Raw genomic sequence first — 15,000 nt, forward strand, 5'->3', positions numbered from 1 at the left:
GGGTGGTAATTATTAGAAATTATTATATGAAATGATCAATAATAGATGAACTATTAAAGAAAATATAAGAGGGAATGGCTAGATGTTTTGGACACCTGGTATGAAGAGATGAACATTATGTTGGAAGACATACGATCGAGATGGAAGTTAACCGTAGAAGGAAGAGAGGAAGACCAAGAAAGAGATGGCGTAAATGTGTAGGAGAACATTTGCTATGAAAAAGGCATTTACATAAACGAAGCATATAACAGAAATCGATGGAGATGACTCTTTCATAACGGCGTCCCCATATGGAAATGGGGTTTAGTTGAGAAGTATTTGGTGGTATTATTTGGAGATATATTGTCATATTTCCTGTATTAGTATCTTTATGGGATTTCTCATGTTTCTCTTGATCCAGAATCTACAGTACATTCTAAGTTTATGCATTATCAAAATCTATGAATTTTCTCTTTTCAATACCAATGTTTCTACTGCACTGAGTAGAGTCCTCAGGTTGAACGTTACAATATGTGTACAGTAAAGTGGTGGTTCCTAAGCCGCAGGCGGTGTCACTTGAGTGACATCAGGTGATAGATGATGACACTACCACCAGACCACAAAATTCATAAAGATGATAGAACTTACATACTACATACTGTGCTGATATAGATCTTGTTCCAAAGTCAAGAATAATCTTGATTCAACATACTAAAAAAAATTCAAGGGAACCTTGACCCTCCTAAATGTGTGAGAAAGAAACAAGTTGGTAGGCAGCAGCATTATTGAAATTGACCCAAGATTATCATGCTGTATAACTCCCACTTGATAAAGGGAAGGCAGAGGAGCTTGAATTGAATTAGCTTGATCTGAAATTAAACTTATCATATTTCAGTATACTTTATTAAATGGGATATCGTAGGTTTGTCATATACTAATTGGTACACCTTAGAAATTAGGAATGTCACGTGGCGTGGATGTGGTTTGTTTCAATATCTAATTGAGTTGCCTAGATTATGTCGATTGTGTTTCTTACAATTGCGTCAAGTAATGATATTCTAAGTACTTAAACTTACATGCTTTTCTTTTCGCTTATTTATTAACGTGGGGAATTTCTTATCCCTTATGTGAGAACTATAAGGAGGCTGGAAATTAAAGAAGATTTTTTAGATAGCGAAAGTGCAGGAAGAATAATTCCTGATAATGATGATGATGATGTTTCTTTCTACTCTTCTATTCTATGGTCTTCCTGTGGGAAACTCGCAACTGCATATCGCCCCTAGGGTGGTTATGTGGTCAGTGTACCTCACTCGGTACACTGTAGGTATTATTTAAGGGTCTGTGCAGCGTACCTTCAGCTCCCAGCTGCACTTACTTTGTATCCTTTTGCTATACCTCAATTGCTTTCTTCCACCTTTTGTTAAATATATAACTTTTAATTCATAGGGTGATAGGGTTTTTCCATATGGGTGTAGAATGGCCTCACAGGCCCAACACAGTTCTTTATAGCCAAAATACTTAATAAGAATCCAATCCCAATATATACAGGGTGTCCACAAAGTCTGGGTACATGGGAGATTTCAACTACAGGGTGTCCACAGAGTCTGGGTACATGGGTGATTTCAACTAGAAATCTCCCATGTACCCAGACTTTGTGGACATCCTGTAGTTGAAATCTCCCATGTACCCAGACTTTGTGGACACCCTGTAGTTGAAATCTCTCATGTACCCAGACTTTGTGGACACCCTGTATGTATTGTATTTCACGAAATTTTACGGTACCCCAAGTAGCTGAACTTCTATGTATGCCAAATATTGATTACTGTATGGAAATGCCTATTTAATGTTGATATTAATATAGAGTGTGCTACTAAAAATTTAGAGATTCTGAAAACTTGGATCGATTTCTTTGCTTAATACTAAATTACATGCGATTCTAATAGTATTCGCATTTGATAAGTAAGAACTGAACATTGTTGAAGCATTTTGTTTTCTCATGATACAAAAATATACATCCTGACAGGGTGTTTCATCTTGTCTTAACGACGTTTAAGTCATTACCCATTTTTTTAAAGCATATAATGGACGGCAGGGCTTGAAAAAGTCTTTAACTAGTGATGAAGCATTTGTCAAAATAATAAAAAAAAAAAGTTAGGTTTTGACTGGTATTAGATTTAGCCAAAGTGTGTTTCTTTATTTTTCAACAACGTATAAGTCCTTATCCAGCTTTTAAAGCATATAATAGACTGCAGGTTTTGAACAAGTCTAGAACTAGTGATGGAGCGTTTGTCAAAAAAAAAAAAAAAAAAAAAAAAAAAAAGAAGAAAAAAGCACCAAGCAAATCGTCTCCGCTTGTTAACAAATGTCTCTGCGTTGCTAACAAGCAAAAATTCGCTGCAAATAGAGAGTTTGCAGATATTTAGAGCCTTTTAAACATGATTTACAACAGATGCCCAAGTGCTTTTAAACTGCCGTTCCCCGCGGTTTTAATTACCTCAGAGCTATTTAACGGATCCCGAGTCGAACGAATTACTATAAAGAAGTAAATGGAGACACTCGATGAATTATTTGCAAAGCTAAGCTGTGCTATTAGAGATGAGGCCATAGCAATAAATAGCAGTGATAATGATGACGGTAAGAGTTCCTGTTGTTCCCTTAAATCATGATTTGTTACTATCTGTTACAATTTCCATCAACATGGGAGCCAATGATGGCTTGAGTAACGCTATCTAGAGTGATCGCTGGTGACTTTTAAAACGCTTTACTTTAATGAATGGTTTTTAATGTGTTTTTAGCCTTCAAAGCACTCTCTGTGATACTGCTATTCCTCTCTTGATTTTTACGACTTTTTTTTTTTTAAGCTTAGAGTGGTATCTTTTTTTAGGATTTGGTTTCATTTGAGAGTTTGGAAGTTGACTAATGGTAGTTATTAAAAAAATTATTAATCTAATATGAAAGTAAAATATACTAGAAGATCTTTACTCATTGGGTGTGATCATTTCTTGAAAGGGTGATCGTCACCAGTGGAAACCAAACCACTACGAGAGCTAGCTAATGATCTTGGAAATTTCTTATAATACTGTATCTAAAGAGGGCATTGGAGGAACCAGTTATGGGGCAAGGGATATCGAGAGGGAGGCAGAGAATTAGATAGGGAGATAAGGCGAAGCACGATATCGAGTGAAGAGGCATTGGAGAGGACGCATCAGGCAGCCGACCCCTTAATGTAAGGAAAACTGTGCGAAAGAAGACAATCAAAGAATCTATTTTCCAGACATAATGAAAGTAGTGCGGCCATCTGGCGTATAATCTTACTTATCAGGTAGTTGAATCAGTTGAACTTCAAAAGTTCAAACTTGCGGCGAATGTTTTTATGTTGAACAAACTGACATAAGTCTCTTTATAAAAAGAATGATTTATATATGAAATAATCTATTTTGATGTTGTTAGTGTTCTTAGAATATTTTATATTAATTGGTAATTACTTCTCTTGTAGTTTATTTATTTCCTTATTACCTTTCCTCTCTGGGTTATTATTTTTCTCTGTTGGTGTCCTTTACCTTATAGCATCCTGCTTTTCCAGCTAGGGCTGTAGCTAAGCTAGCAATAATAATAATAATAACAATAGTAATAAAAATAGTGATAGAAATAATGATGATAATAATAATAATAATAATAATAATAATAATAATAATAATAATAATAATAAAAATAGTGATAGAAATAATAATAATAATAATAATAATAATAATAATAATAATAATAATGATAATAATAATATCAGTCACTGAAATGGAGACTTTACTGAAACCGGAACTTAATCAATACCAGGACTTGCTGTATCCCGGGCTTTTCACATAAAAAAAAGTTGATTCACCGCTAAAGATTGCAAGAGTATTTTTCTTCTTAAATAGGAATTTCTTCTTCTTTTTTACATTCATTGGACCACCTGTATCTAATAGCAATCATCTGGGAACATAAAACTTCGGGTTTATAAAATAAACCATGTTATGACGGCAGTTTGCGCAAGCATAAACCAACGTGTCAAAGCAGAAACAAGTTTCTTTTTTTTATAAAATAAAAATCAAAACTTTTTTTTTTTCTTTTTGATAAGGATGGTCGGGGTAACGGGGTAACAATGTTGGGTAGTCTTTATTCATTATTTCAATTCTCTTTTTTTTTTGCATTAATATATTAGTTATTTTAGGATTCAGTTTCTATAGACACACTCACATATATATATATATGTATGTATGTATATATACGTACATATACATACACACACTTATATATATAAATATTTATATATATGTATATATACATATATAGAAGGATAAGTAAGCATGGAATTAATATCCTTTGGTAAACAAAATGATATTATGCAAATTAAAAGAAAAGTCTAGTTAATCAGATGGTTCTACCAGTTTTAGCTTATGCATCAGAAACTTGGAGCCTTACTAAACCCTTAGAACATAAGTTATTTACAACTCAAAGTGCTATAGAAAGAACAATGATGGGAATAAAGCAGACAGAAAAACAGCAACATGCGTACGAGAGCAAGCTAAAGTAGAGGATATCCTAACAACATGTAAGAAAAAGAATTGGACATGGACAGGCCATATAATGAGAAGGACAAATAATAAGTGGACATTATATATAACAGAATGGGTCCCTAGAAATTGCAAAAGAAGCAGGGAATGGAAGAGAAAACGATGGACGAACTAAGAAAGTTCGTGGGTGTGGACCGGCAAAGAAAGACCGCAAACAGATGCAAGTGGAAAGACATGTCTGAGGCCTTTGTTCTGCAGTGGGTTAGCTACGGATGATCATGATGATGATATATGAGGAAAATAACATAAGATAAATATGCACCATATTGAAAATGATATATATATATATATATATATATATATATATATATATATATATATATATATATATATATATATATATATATATATAATGTACAGTAATTTTATATGTACAGTATATGCAGAGATAGTGATGGGGTTAATGTGTTTGGAGAGAGAGAGAGAGAGAGAGAGAGAGAGAGAGAGAGAGAGAGAGAGAGAGAGAGAGAGAGAGAGAGAGAGAGATGAACAAGTTAATATCAGTTATAGATAGGATGAATAACGCTTGAGGATGAATCTCTCATTTTTTTCATCATCTCGAAATTAACTATATTATATCTGATATTCATCATCCTTCAGGCCATAGAGCTCATTGACCTTTGATCTCTCTCTCTCTCTCTCTCTCTCTCTCTCTCTCTCTCTCTCTCTCTCTCTCTATATATATATATATATATATATATATATATATATATATATATATATATATATGTATATATATATATATATATATATATATATATATATATATATACTGTCTGTATATACACATGTATATATATTTATATATATATATAAATATATATATATATATATATATATATATATATATATATATATATACATACATATACAGTATATATACATATCTTTTCGGTCACGTTCAGCGGTATTGCCAGACCCATAACTACTCTGTCTCTCCCGTCTCTCAAGTAGGGTGGAGAGAGAGAGAGAGAGTAGTCATACCCTGGTGAGAGGATGTGGGAAGGGTTGAATCTGTGAATGTGTGTGCATATCTATTTAGATAATTTGTCGTCATTTTTGACGGGTTGAGTAAACTAGTATATATTGTATATAAAGAATCCTAAATGCCTCTGTATCTGTTGAGTATTTTCGCTGGAATTTACTTCAATACAATATAAAAAGGCCTATCAAAGTCATCTTTTGTCCTCTGGCTAGTTTTCAATGATAGGTCTCGGTTATTATTTCAATACTAGACTATTTAGATGTTCCTCGGGTTTTGGTATCTGTAAGGGCAATGTTCTATTAGATATGTAGGTATTTATGAATATATGTTTATGTATATATATATATATATATATATATATATATATATATATATATATATATATATATATATAATACAACAAATGCAGCCGTTTTTAGTTCGCTACAGCACAAAGGCCCCAGACAAGTCTTTATTCATGTCTGGTGTTTTGCCAGTGTTCATCACCAATAGGGATTGGTGATGATGGGAAACTTTAGACTGATACCCCGCAAACCAACCTAGTATGTTTGTCCCTATACAAGAAGTAATCTCTTCTGCAAGGTCTTATGAATCTTCCATTATACTTCTTTGTTGTTATATCCTATTCTGTTATACGTTAAAACAAGACATGCCAGATCAGGTCAAATAAAAAATGTAATGTCCAATATGTCATGGAAATTGCTCACAGTTTGGTTTTCGAATAACCAAAGAGTTTTTGTTTTTAAAGAATTTCTGATCTGTTACGGAGAATCATAAGGTGGTTTTAAGAACAATCTTGGATGAGTAATAGGCTTTCGATATAGGAAGAGTTAGGAATATATTCATGACTATTTTTTTTATAAAATTACTCTTTCTGAAATATATTCTATTTTGTTAGGACAAAACTGTATTTCGCCTAAGGTTATGAACTCTTGTAAGCAAGGTCATGGGAACAGTACAATGGCATCTAATAATACCTTATTCGGCTGTTCTTGTCCTCTGCTTGCCCCTTGTGCTTGAGAAAAAGTAAAATAAAAGATAATTATCGTGTCTCTAGCACCGTGAAGGAAAAAAATCCCTTTAGGCTTGTAAAAGAAGCAAATTAGCGGCGTTAATCCTATTGAATCCTCTTCCTGGTATTAATGAGTGTCTGAAATTACTGTTATAAACATTTTACGACAAAATCACACCCTCTGTCCAGACTGGTTTCGTTGCCTCTGTTTGACCAATTTCAGGGCAATGCAGCTGCCGCAGTTTGCCAGTGTGCTTATTATTCTGGCTAATTTTCAGCTGAGCTTAATGCAGTTGCCATAGGTAGCCAGTGTGTTAGCCATATCTGTTAACAATTATTAGGTTTTGATGCAGTGGCTATAGGTAGCCAAATGTGTTTGTTAATAATGATTACATGGTAATGGACCTCCTATAGAGTTCTCTTGCTTGAGAGTCCACGCTATTCTAACTTATTTTTCTTGCTCTTGTTTTGTTAAGTTGTTATAGTTTATATTGGAACTATCTATTCTAATGTCGTTACTGTTCTTAAAAAAATTTATTTTTCCTTGTTTCATTTCCTCACTGAGCTATTTTCCCTGTTTGGACCCGAGGGCTTATAGCATCCTGCTTTTCCAACTAGAGTTGTAGCCTAGCAAGAAATAATAATAATAATAATAATGATAATAATAATAATAATAATAATAATAATGATAATAATAATAATAATAATAGAAATAATAATAATAGAAATAATAATAATAATAATAATAATAGAGAACCATTATGTTTGTCATTTGTGTTAACAATGAATAGATGTAAATGCAATTATCACATCTTTCCAGCTAGCTCATCTTCCTCGCTAATTTTCAGTAGTGTGTTAATCATTTCTCCTGATTTACGAATATTAATGAAATTGTGACATATTGATGTCTGCTTATTATTTTTTGCAAAATTAGAGGAACTTTTGGTGCAGTTGCTACATCTCGCTTGTGCGTTTACTGTTTTTACCAATTTAGAGGCGAGATGAATACGGTTACCACATCTTGGTAGTTAGTTTATAGTTCTCGATTACCTTTACGAGAGGTTGATAAACTTTACATCGCATGCCGGTGTATTTTTTATGCTTTTTCATTTTCAGTCAAGGTTCATACAGTGACCCTGGGGAAAAATTTCTCTCTCTCTCTCTCTCTCTCTCTCTCTCTCTCTCTCTCTCTCTCTCTCTCTCTCTAACTAATAGTGATTTACTTCCATAACCGTATGATTTTAATACCCCCCCTCTTTAATACCGCATTTCTTTACAGCTTTTCCTTAAGTATCTACTATCTTCCCCTTATTACCTCCGCCAACCAAGATGGGAGGAGGTTATGTTTTCACCCCTGTTTGTCATCTTGTTCGTTTGTTTGTTTGTGAACAACTTCCTAGCCACAATTTTACTCATAGAATAGTGATCCTTTCAGGGATTAATTTTTATGTTGAGACCATGGAAGTGATTCAATTGTGAAAAGTCCTAATTCAAAGGTCAAGGTCAAGCAAAAGTTCGACCGAATTGACCGTAACCTTGTGGCCACATCTTGCCAAGCCGCTATTTTAGTTTTAATATGAGACATCTGAGTGCCCTTAGTCTCAGAGGGTTCGTTTTTGTCTGTAGCTGCATCAGCTTTCAAGGGCATTAATTATTTTTTTCCCTTTAATTGTCGATTCTCGGTGCTATTTTCTCTCTCTATGTTTTAATCATCACTTATATTAATAGAGTTACTCTCTTAATTATAGGGTCTTTAATTGGAATCGTAGTTTATCGCTTGCTTCGTTGTTCTTGTGAATCTGGTTAGAGAACTTGTTTTTGTTTGTATTTGTTTTATACCTTCATTTGGGTGTCTTTGGAAAAGTTTTATCAAAAATACGTGTTCTGTTTTAATTTTTATTTTGCGTACTTCTTATGATTTGGTTAACAGGAATTAATGTCATGTTTTCCTTTTTTTTCTTCTTATCTCATTTCTAAATTTAGTAAACGATTAACCAGTTTTTCAACTACACAGTTTCCTTTCATTGTTTCAGTTTTATATATATATATATATATATATATATATATATATATATATATATATATATATATATATATATGAAATTAATTTACTAGTAATCAATGTCAACTTTAACATTAATTTTTACATTTTTTTTCTATATAAGATCTGTTACCCTTGTTCAATTTACCATGGACCCCATCATAGTTTATATATTAAAGATTTACAGGTTTAAAGACCCCCTCGTGAATTACAGAGGCGAGGGACATTGACATTGCCCTAGCAAGTTGGACAATGTCCTAGAGACTGATTTTATTACATATGATCAGCGCCCATGCCCCTCTCCACCCAAGCTAGGACCAGGGAGGGCCAGATAGTGGCTGCTGAAGACTCAGCAGGTGGACTCATGGGCTCCCCCGAACTCCTCATCCTTAGCTCACAAGAATGGTGGGGTTGTAGTCACTAAAGGAACTAGCGAGTTTGAGCGGGACTCGAACCCCAGTCTGGCGATCGCCAGGTAGGGACGTTACCAGTAGACCACCACATTGGAAATTTATTGGTTCCAAATACGTGAATTTAGGAAGCAATCTAAAAAATTTTAAGTGGATTATTTTATTATTATCTTTCATTTTAATTTTTCTGACCTTATTATGATGGGCTACTTCTCCTTTTCTTTACATGTTGTCACAAAATGTTTTATTCTACTGTTAAATGACAGGTTCTTTACTTCGGTATTTTTCTTTTACTAAAGGTACTTATGACATGATCAATATGATTCCGTATACTTGATATCACAATAATTAATCTACAAATATTAGCTATATTTTTCACTACACTTTTAGATCTCTTTCTCGTCGTACAACGAATATCTATAATTATCTATTTCGTTTAAGTTTGTTAAGGAATCTTATCATGAAAAGAAATAATTCATATATCATTTTCAAGTTTTTCAATATACGAGCATAATGAATAGATTTAAGTTACGGAAATACATATATTTCAGCTGCCGATGACTACTGGCGTTGCGTCGCCATATATATATATATATATATATATATATATATATATATATATATATATATATATATATATATATATATATATATATACAGCCTTTGTACCATGATCTTCCAATGTCTTAGGGTGGAGTTCTCTTGCTTGAGAGTACACTCAGGCACAATATTCTATCTTATTTCTCGTGCTTTTGGTTTTTAACCTAAAACTTTATAGATATACAGTATATATATATAGATATGTGTGAAAATACATATATGTATATATAGTTGACGTGAATCAAGAAGCACTTGGTTTCTGAATATTCTTTGGCTATAATAATTTTGAGTCCTTTAAAGTTTTGACGTTTTATGGTACGCTAACTGAATTTATGCCATTGACTTGTTAGTAATAATAAGTAATTTTGAAGTATGACTAATTGATGAAGGACATTAAAAGGCTTTTGATAGTTTACTTAAACTTTCTTGGTATTTACTATCTGCGTTTCGCAAAGGAATGAACCCTTTCAAGTAAAACTACGGGTTGATTCTTGATTATATTCAGACGCTAAATCTCTCTCTCTCTCTCTCTCTCTCTCTCTCTCTCTCTCTCTCTCTCTCTCTCTCTCAAGTAGTGGGTCAATGATTACCATTAGTATTAGACTCATACCTTACAAGCCTTTAAATCTAATTATGCTGACTGTTTATATATATATATATATATATATATATATATATATATATATATATATATATATATATATATATATATATACATTACCTAGTCATTCGTCTATCTTTTCTATGTGGTGCGTTTGTTTCTCGATGAAGAGTTATTTTTAAAAATCTGAGAGTGACAAAATGAAAGACCCTGATATATTATTTCACTTTAAGCTGTGTCATGTCTCCCATTACCTTGAACTCTCTTTTGGATTCTGCGGCCTCTTAATAATTTCTAAGAGGAAATATTTAATCCTCTTGTTGAAACGTGGATTCCTTGATGATTGTCAATTTGACTTTTTACTAGTTTGTTTTTCGATTCGTCTACGACTTTCAACCAGTCAAGTGCAGTTTATTTCTATTTTAACGTTGCTCGCTCTACATAATTTCTTACAATTATTTTCCTGTCGGATTCAGAAAATAATCCCTAATGAAATAAATTTGACGGGTACACGCTACACATACACAGATCATGCTTTGAAGGTGTGCCGTACTGAAGAAGGATTTTTGGGCTTGAAAACTAATGAATAGCAAACTATTCTTGTATATAAAGGAAGTATTCTTTTGAACAGCTACATGATGAAAAAAATATAGATGAAAGTTGCTATTTGAGGAATTTAGATTAAAGAACTGTCATGGTATTATATAAAGGAACTGGAATGAAGGTCGCTATTTTAGAAGTGGAACGGAATTTTCTATGTAATGAGTTTTAAAGTTTAGAAAACAGGTCTAGATTAGTGTAGGTTGAGGATTTTGATGTGGTAGGACTTGCAAGCTTGTCAATGTTGGGAGACGTGGAATCCTATTTTGAATTATTTAGTTATAAAAGGAAGTCTGTTGCAGATGGAGGAAAACCTATATTTGATTAATTATATGTGTTAGTGCAGGTCTTATTCAAAGTAAATTTTAATGGAGCAAAAAAGATTTAAAATATCTATGGATTATACCCAAGCTATAAGAACTTATACTTGCACTGGTCAGATTACGATGTTTTCGTGCTTTCCTTAGGAATATTAAACGAATACTGGCCGATTGAAAAAGAAAACGGCATGACCGTTAATATCCGTTAATTTGAAACTTTGAACTTAAAATCCAATGACGTCATGGGGCAGTACTGACTCGACGATATGCTTGTGTTAGTTGAGTCGTAAAACTTTTATTCGTTCTCAGGTGTTGTCGAAATCAACATTTTATTGGTCGCTTAAACCTTGTTGGACAAGATATAGCAAACGATTTCCATTATTCTTTCAGAAAAAAAATGTTGCTCATTAGAATACAAATAAAGATAATGTGTCCTCTTTTGTAGCCAATCATTGTTGTTGTTCTTGTTTATCACCGGGTTTTATAGATGCTTTTCTTCTTATCTGTGTTGATGCTCATTTGATCTGATGGAGTTTTTTTTATGATTGCTGTTTTCCTCCTTTTAATAGTTGCTCTCATGCTCATTTGGAGAGATCTAATTTCGTTGTATGTTTAGGTCGTGTTGATGATTTAATTGTCAAATTTTGTTTTCGTGATCGTTGTTTTCCATCGTTGCCAGATGGAGGTCAAACAATTCTTCTTCACCCAAGCGGATAACTACTGCATTGTAAAGTGGCTACTTTCTTCTTGGTAAGGCTGGAAGGGACTCTTTAGCTGTAGTAAGCAGCTCTTCTAGGAGAAGGACACTCCAAAATCAAACCATTGTTCTCTAGTCTTGGGTAGTGCCATAACCTCTGAACCATGGTCTTTCACTGTCTTGGGTTAGAGTTCTCTTGCTTGAGGGGACACTCGGGCACACTATTCTATCTCGTTTCTCTTCCTCTTGTTTTGTTAAATTTTTCATAGTTTATATAGGAAATATTTATTTAAATGTCATTGTTCTTAAAATATATGATTTTTCTTTGTTGTCTTTCCTCGCTGGGCTATTTTCCCTGTTAGAGCCCCTGGGCTTATAGCATCTTGCTTTTCCAACTAGGGTTGTAGCTTAGCAAGTAATAGTAATAATAATAATAATAATAATAATAATAATAATAATAATAATAATAATAATAGCTGTTCTTTGGGGGAATAGCAGTTACCTCCGTTACCTGTCAGAGGTTGACTGCTTTTGGAAGATCCGTTACTAAGAGGATATCTTGATTATTGTCCTTACATTTTGTTTCTGTTTAAAGGTCCCTTTAGAAATTAAAATCTGGCCATGCGCATTCGAAAATGTCATGGTATGCATGCCACGCGGGAAGTTTTTATTCAAGAAGTCGTGTTTACATATATCTATTGCTCTTTGTGGCCTCACTTTCTTATAATGGTGGAAAATATATCGTGTCGCATCAGGTAAAATCGGTGGAAACTTTAGTTCTTTTTTAGAAAATACCAAATAAATAGATAACTCAGTTTTATATTTGGTTTATCAATAAGCCACAATCTTTTTCATATGCGGTAAAAGGAATATTTTTGGATTACCTACTTTACAGTTGAATTAGAAAGAGAGAAAAGCAAATCAGACAATGATTAGGTCAAGTAAAATTTGGAAATGAAATCGACTGAAATCACGAGAGTCAGTCTATATATCAGTTTAGTGAGATTGGTGTTACTGTAAGGACATGATTCGTGGTATGACAATGAAGCAATATCCAACACATTTTGTTGATTTGAGACCAAAGCCATCAGAAGAATATTGGGAGTTAAATGGCAGGACCAGATTAGAAATGAAACTTTAAGAGAGATTACTCGAGTACCATATGTGGATGAGATCATGGTGAGGGGTAGATGGAGATGGTTTGGGCATGCTCTTCGCACTCCCAATTCGAGATTAGTTTACCCAACTTTTAACTGAGCTCCACAAGGCATTATAAGAGCTGGAAGACTCAGGCCTACATGGCTGAGGAATATGGATTGTGAAATAGGAGATGATGAATGAAGAAGTATTGACTGGCGAAATCTAACCGAGACCCTTTGCGTCAATAGGCGTAGGAGGAGATGATGAGTTATATAAATATGTACGCACACACAGATTCAACCCTTTCCTCCCCCCCCCCTTTCCTAACTACAAATCGTAAGTTTCGGCATTTTGTGGGAGATTGTGGTTTCCGGATATACCTTTCTGGGTACCTCCTTCTCAACAGGGTATGATGATTTCCTCTCCCCCTTACTCAAAGGAATGGGAGATACCGATTAGTTATATGGCTAGCAATGCCGCTCAGCATGACCAGAAAGATATAATATATATATATATATATATATATATATATATATATATATATATATATATATATATATATATATATATATATGACACTTGCGCTTCATTATATAGGGGAGATTAGCCTTCCACACCTAATTATAACACCAATAAACTGTTATAAATTTTGGTCAGTCCTGGCAATGATATTTGACATTCATTGATAGTCACCTATCCGGATGCTGACGAGACCCAGTGGTTTCAACCTATTGACGGTTTGTCGGTTCAGTAGGATTCTTCAAGTGTTCAACCCTTCTCTTTTTATCCGGGCTTGCCATTATTAATTTTTACTATCATCAAAGATCCTGACTGAAATGTGACCAACCGTGGCACAATTTTCTTGGTTTATTGTAGTATTTAGATTAAAGAAAGTTTTATATATAAATACAGTTCTTCTAAGAGAACACTATTAGATCAATACATTGTTCTCTAGCCTTGGGTAGTGCCATAACATCTGTACCATGGCCTTCATTGTCTTGGGGTAGAATTCTCTTTCTTGAGGGTACACCCAGTCATACTTTTCTATCTGTTCCCTTAATTACTTTCCTTTCCTATTGGAATCCTTGGTCTTATAGCATCCTGCTTTTCCAACTAGGGTTGTAGCTTAGCTTATAATAATGATAATATGTAAATTGGTTTAACTTTCATCCTTTTATATACCTCTTTGTACTCTTTGCAGTCCTGAAATTCGAAACTCATATTATTAATTTATAATGTATTATAGTTACTAAAGTAATTTTTATTTCAAGGCTGAACATCATATATAATCAATTAATCTCTCTCTCTCTCTCTCTCTCTCTCTCTCTCTCTCTCTCTCTCTCTCTCTCGGAAGAAAGGAAGATTTCTGGCCTTTGATAAAGAGAGTTAACACAAACTATAAAATCACCTTAACTGTTCGTCTTTGCTCATTGGAGGTTAAATTGAGGTTACTCGTCAGTGTCCAGTAATTGAACAGGTATTCTTCGCAACGGTTTGTCCCTTTGAATTTCAAGTTATCCGACCCTTTTACCCCCAAGGTAAGGTTAAATTTTGAGCACATTTTGCTATATATTTTTTTTTAAATTGCTCTAACAGCCTTAATTTTTGTCATAGAGAGGTCAGGTTGGTATCTTTCTTTTGGAAAATGCCTGAAGTTCCTCATACAGTTATCAAAAACATGCAAAAATATGTAAATAAAAGTGTTTTGCAAGAACGTACCGGTACGTCCTTTGGGGGCGAAAGGGGCCAAGAGTTTCTTTATTGTTGATCAATCAAGTGTTTTAGATTCATCAGAGGAAGTGATTTTTGGGAATGTTGAAATTATTAGTTGTTTTTATATTGTTAATTGGTATTTCCTAACCCCTTTTCATGTACTTAACAATTTTTTTTCTCTATATCAAAGTCGTTTGATTGTTGTCTTGAAACTATACTGAGTTCTAATATATTCGTTACCCCTCTCTCTCTCTCTCTCTCTCTCTCTCTCTCTCTCTCTCTCTCATAGACC

Source organism: Palaemon carinicauda, chromosome 19 (genome assembly GCF_036898095.1).
Source record: "Palaemon carinicauda isolate YSFRI2023 chromosome 19, ASM3689809v2, whole genome shotgun sequence".
In the NCBI taxonomy this organism is placed as follows: Eukaryota; Metazoa; Arthropoda; class Malacostraca; order Decapoda; family Palaemonidae; genus Palaemon; species Palaemon carinicauda.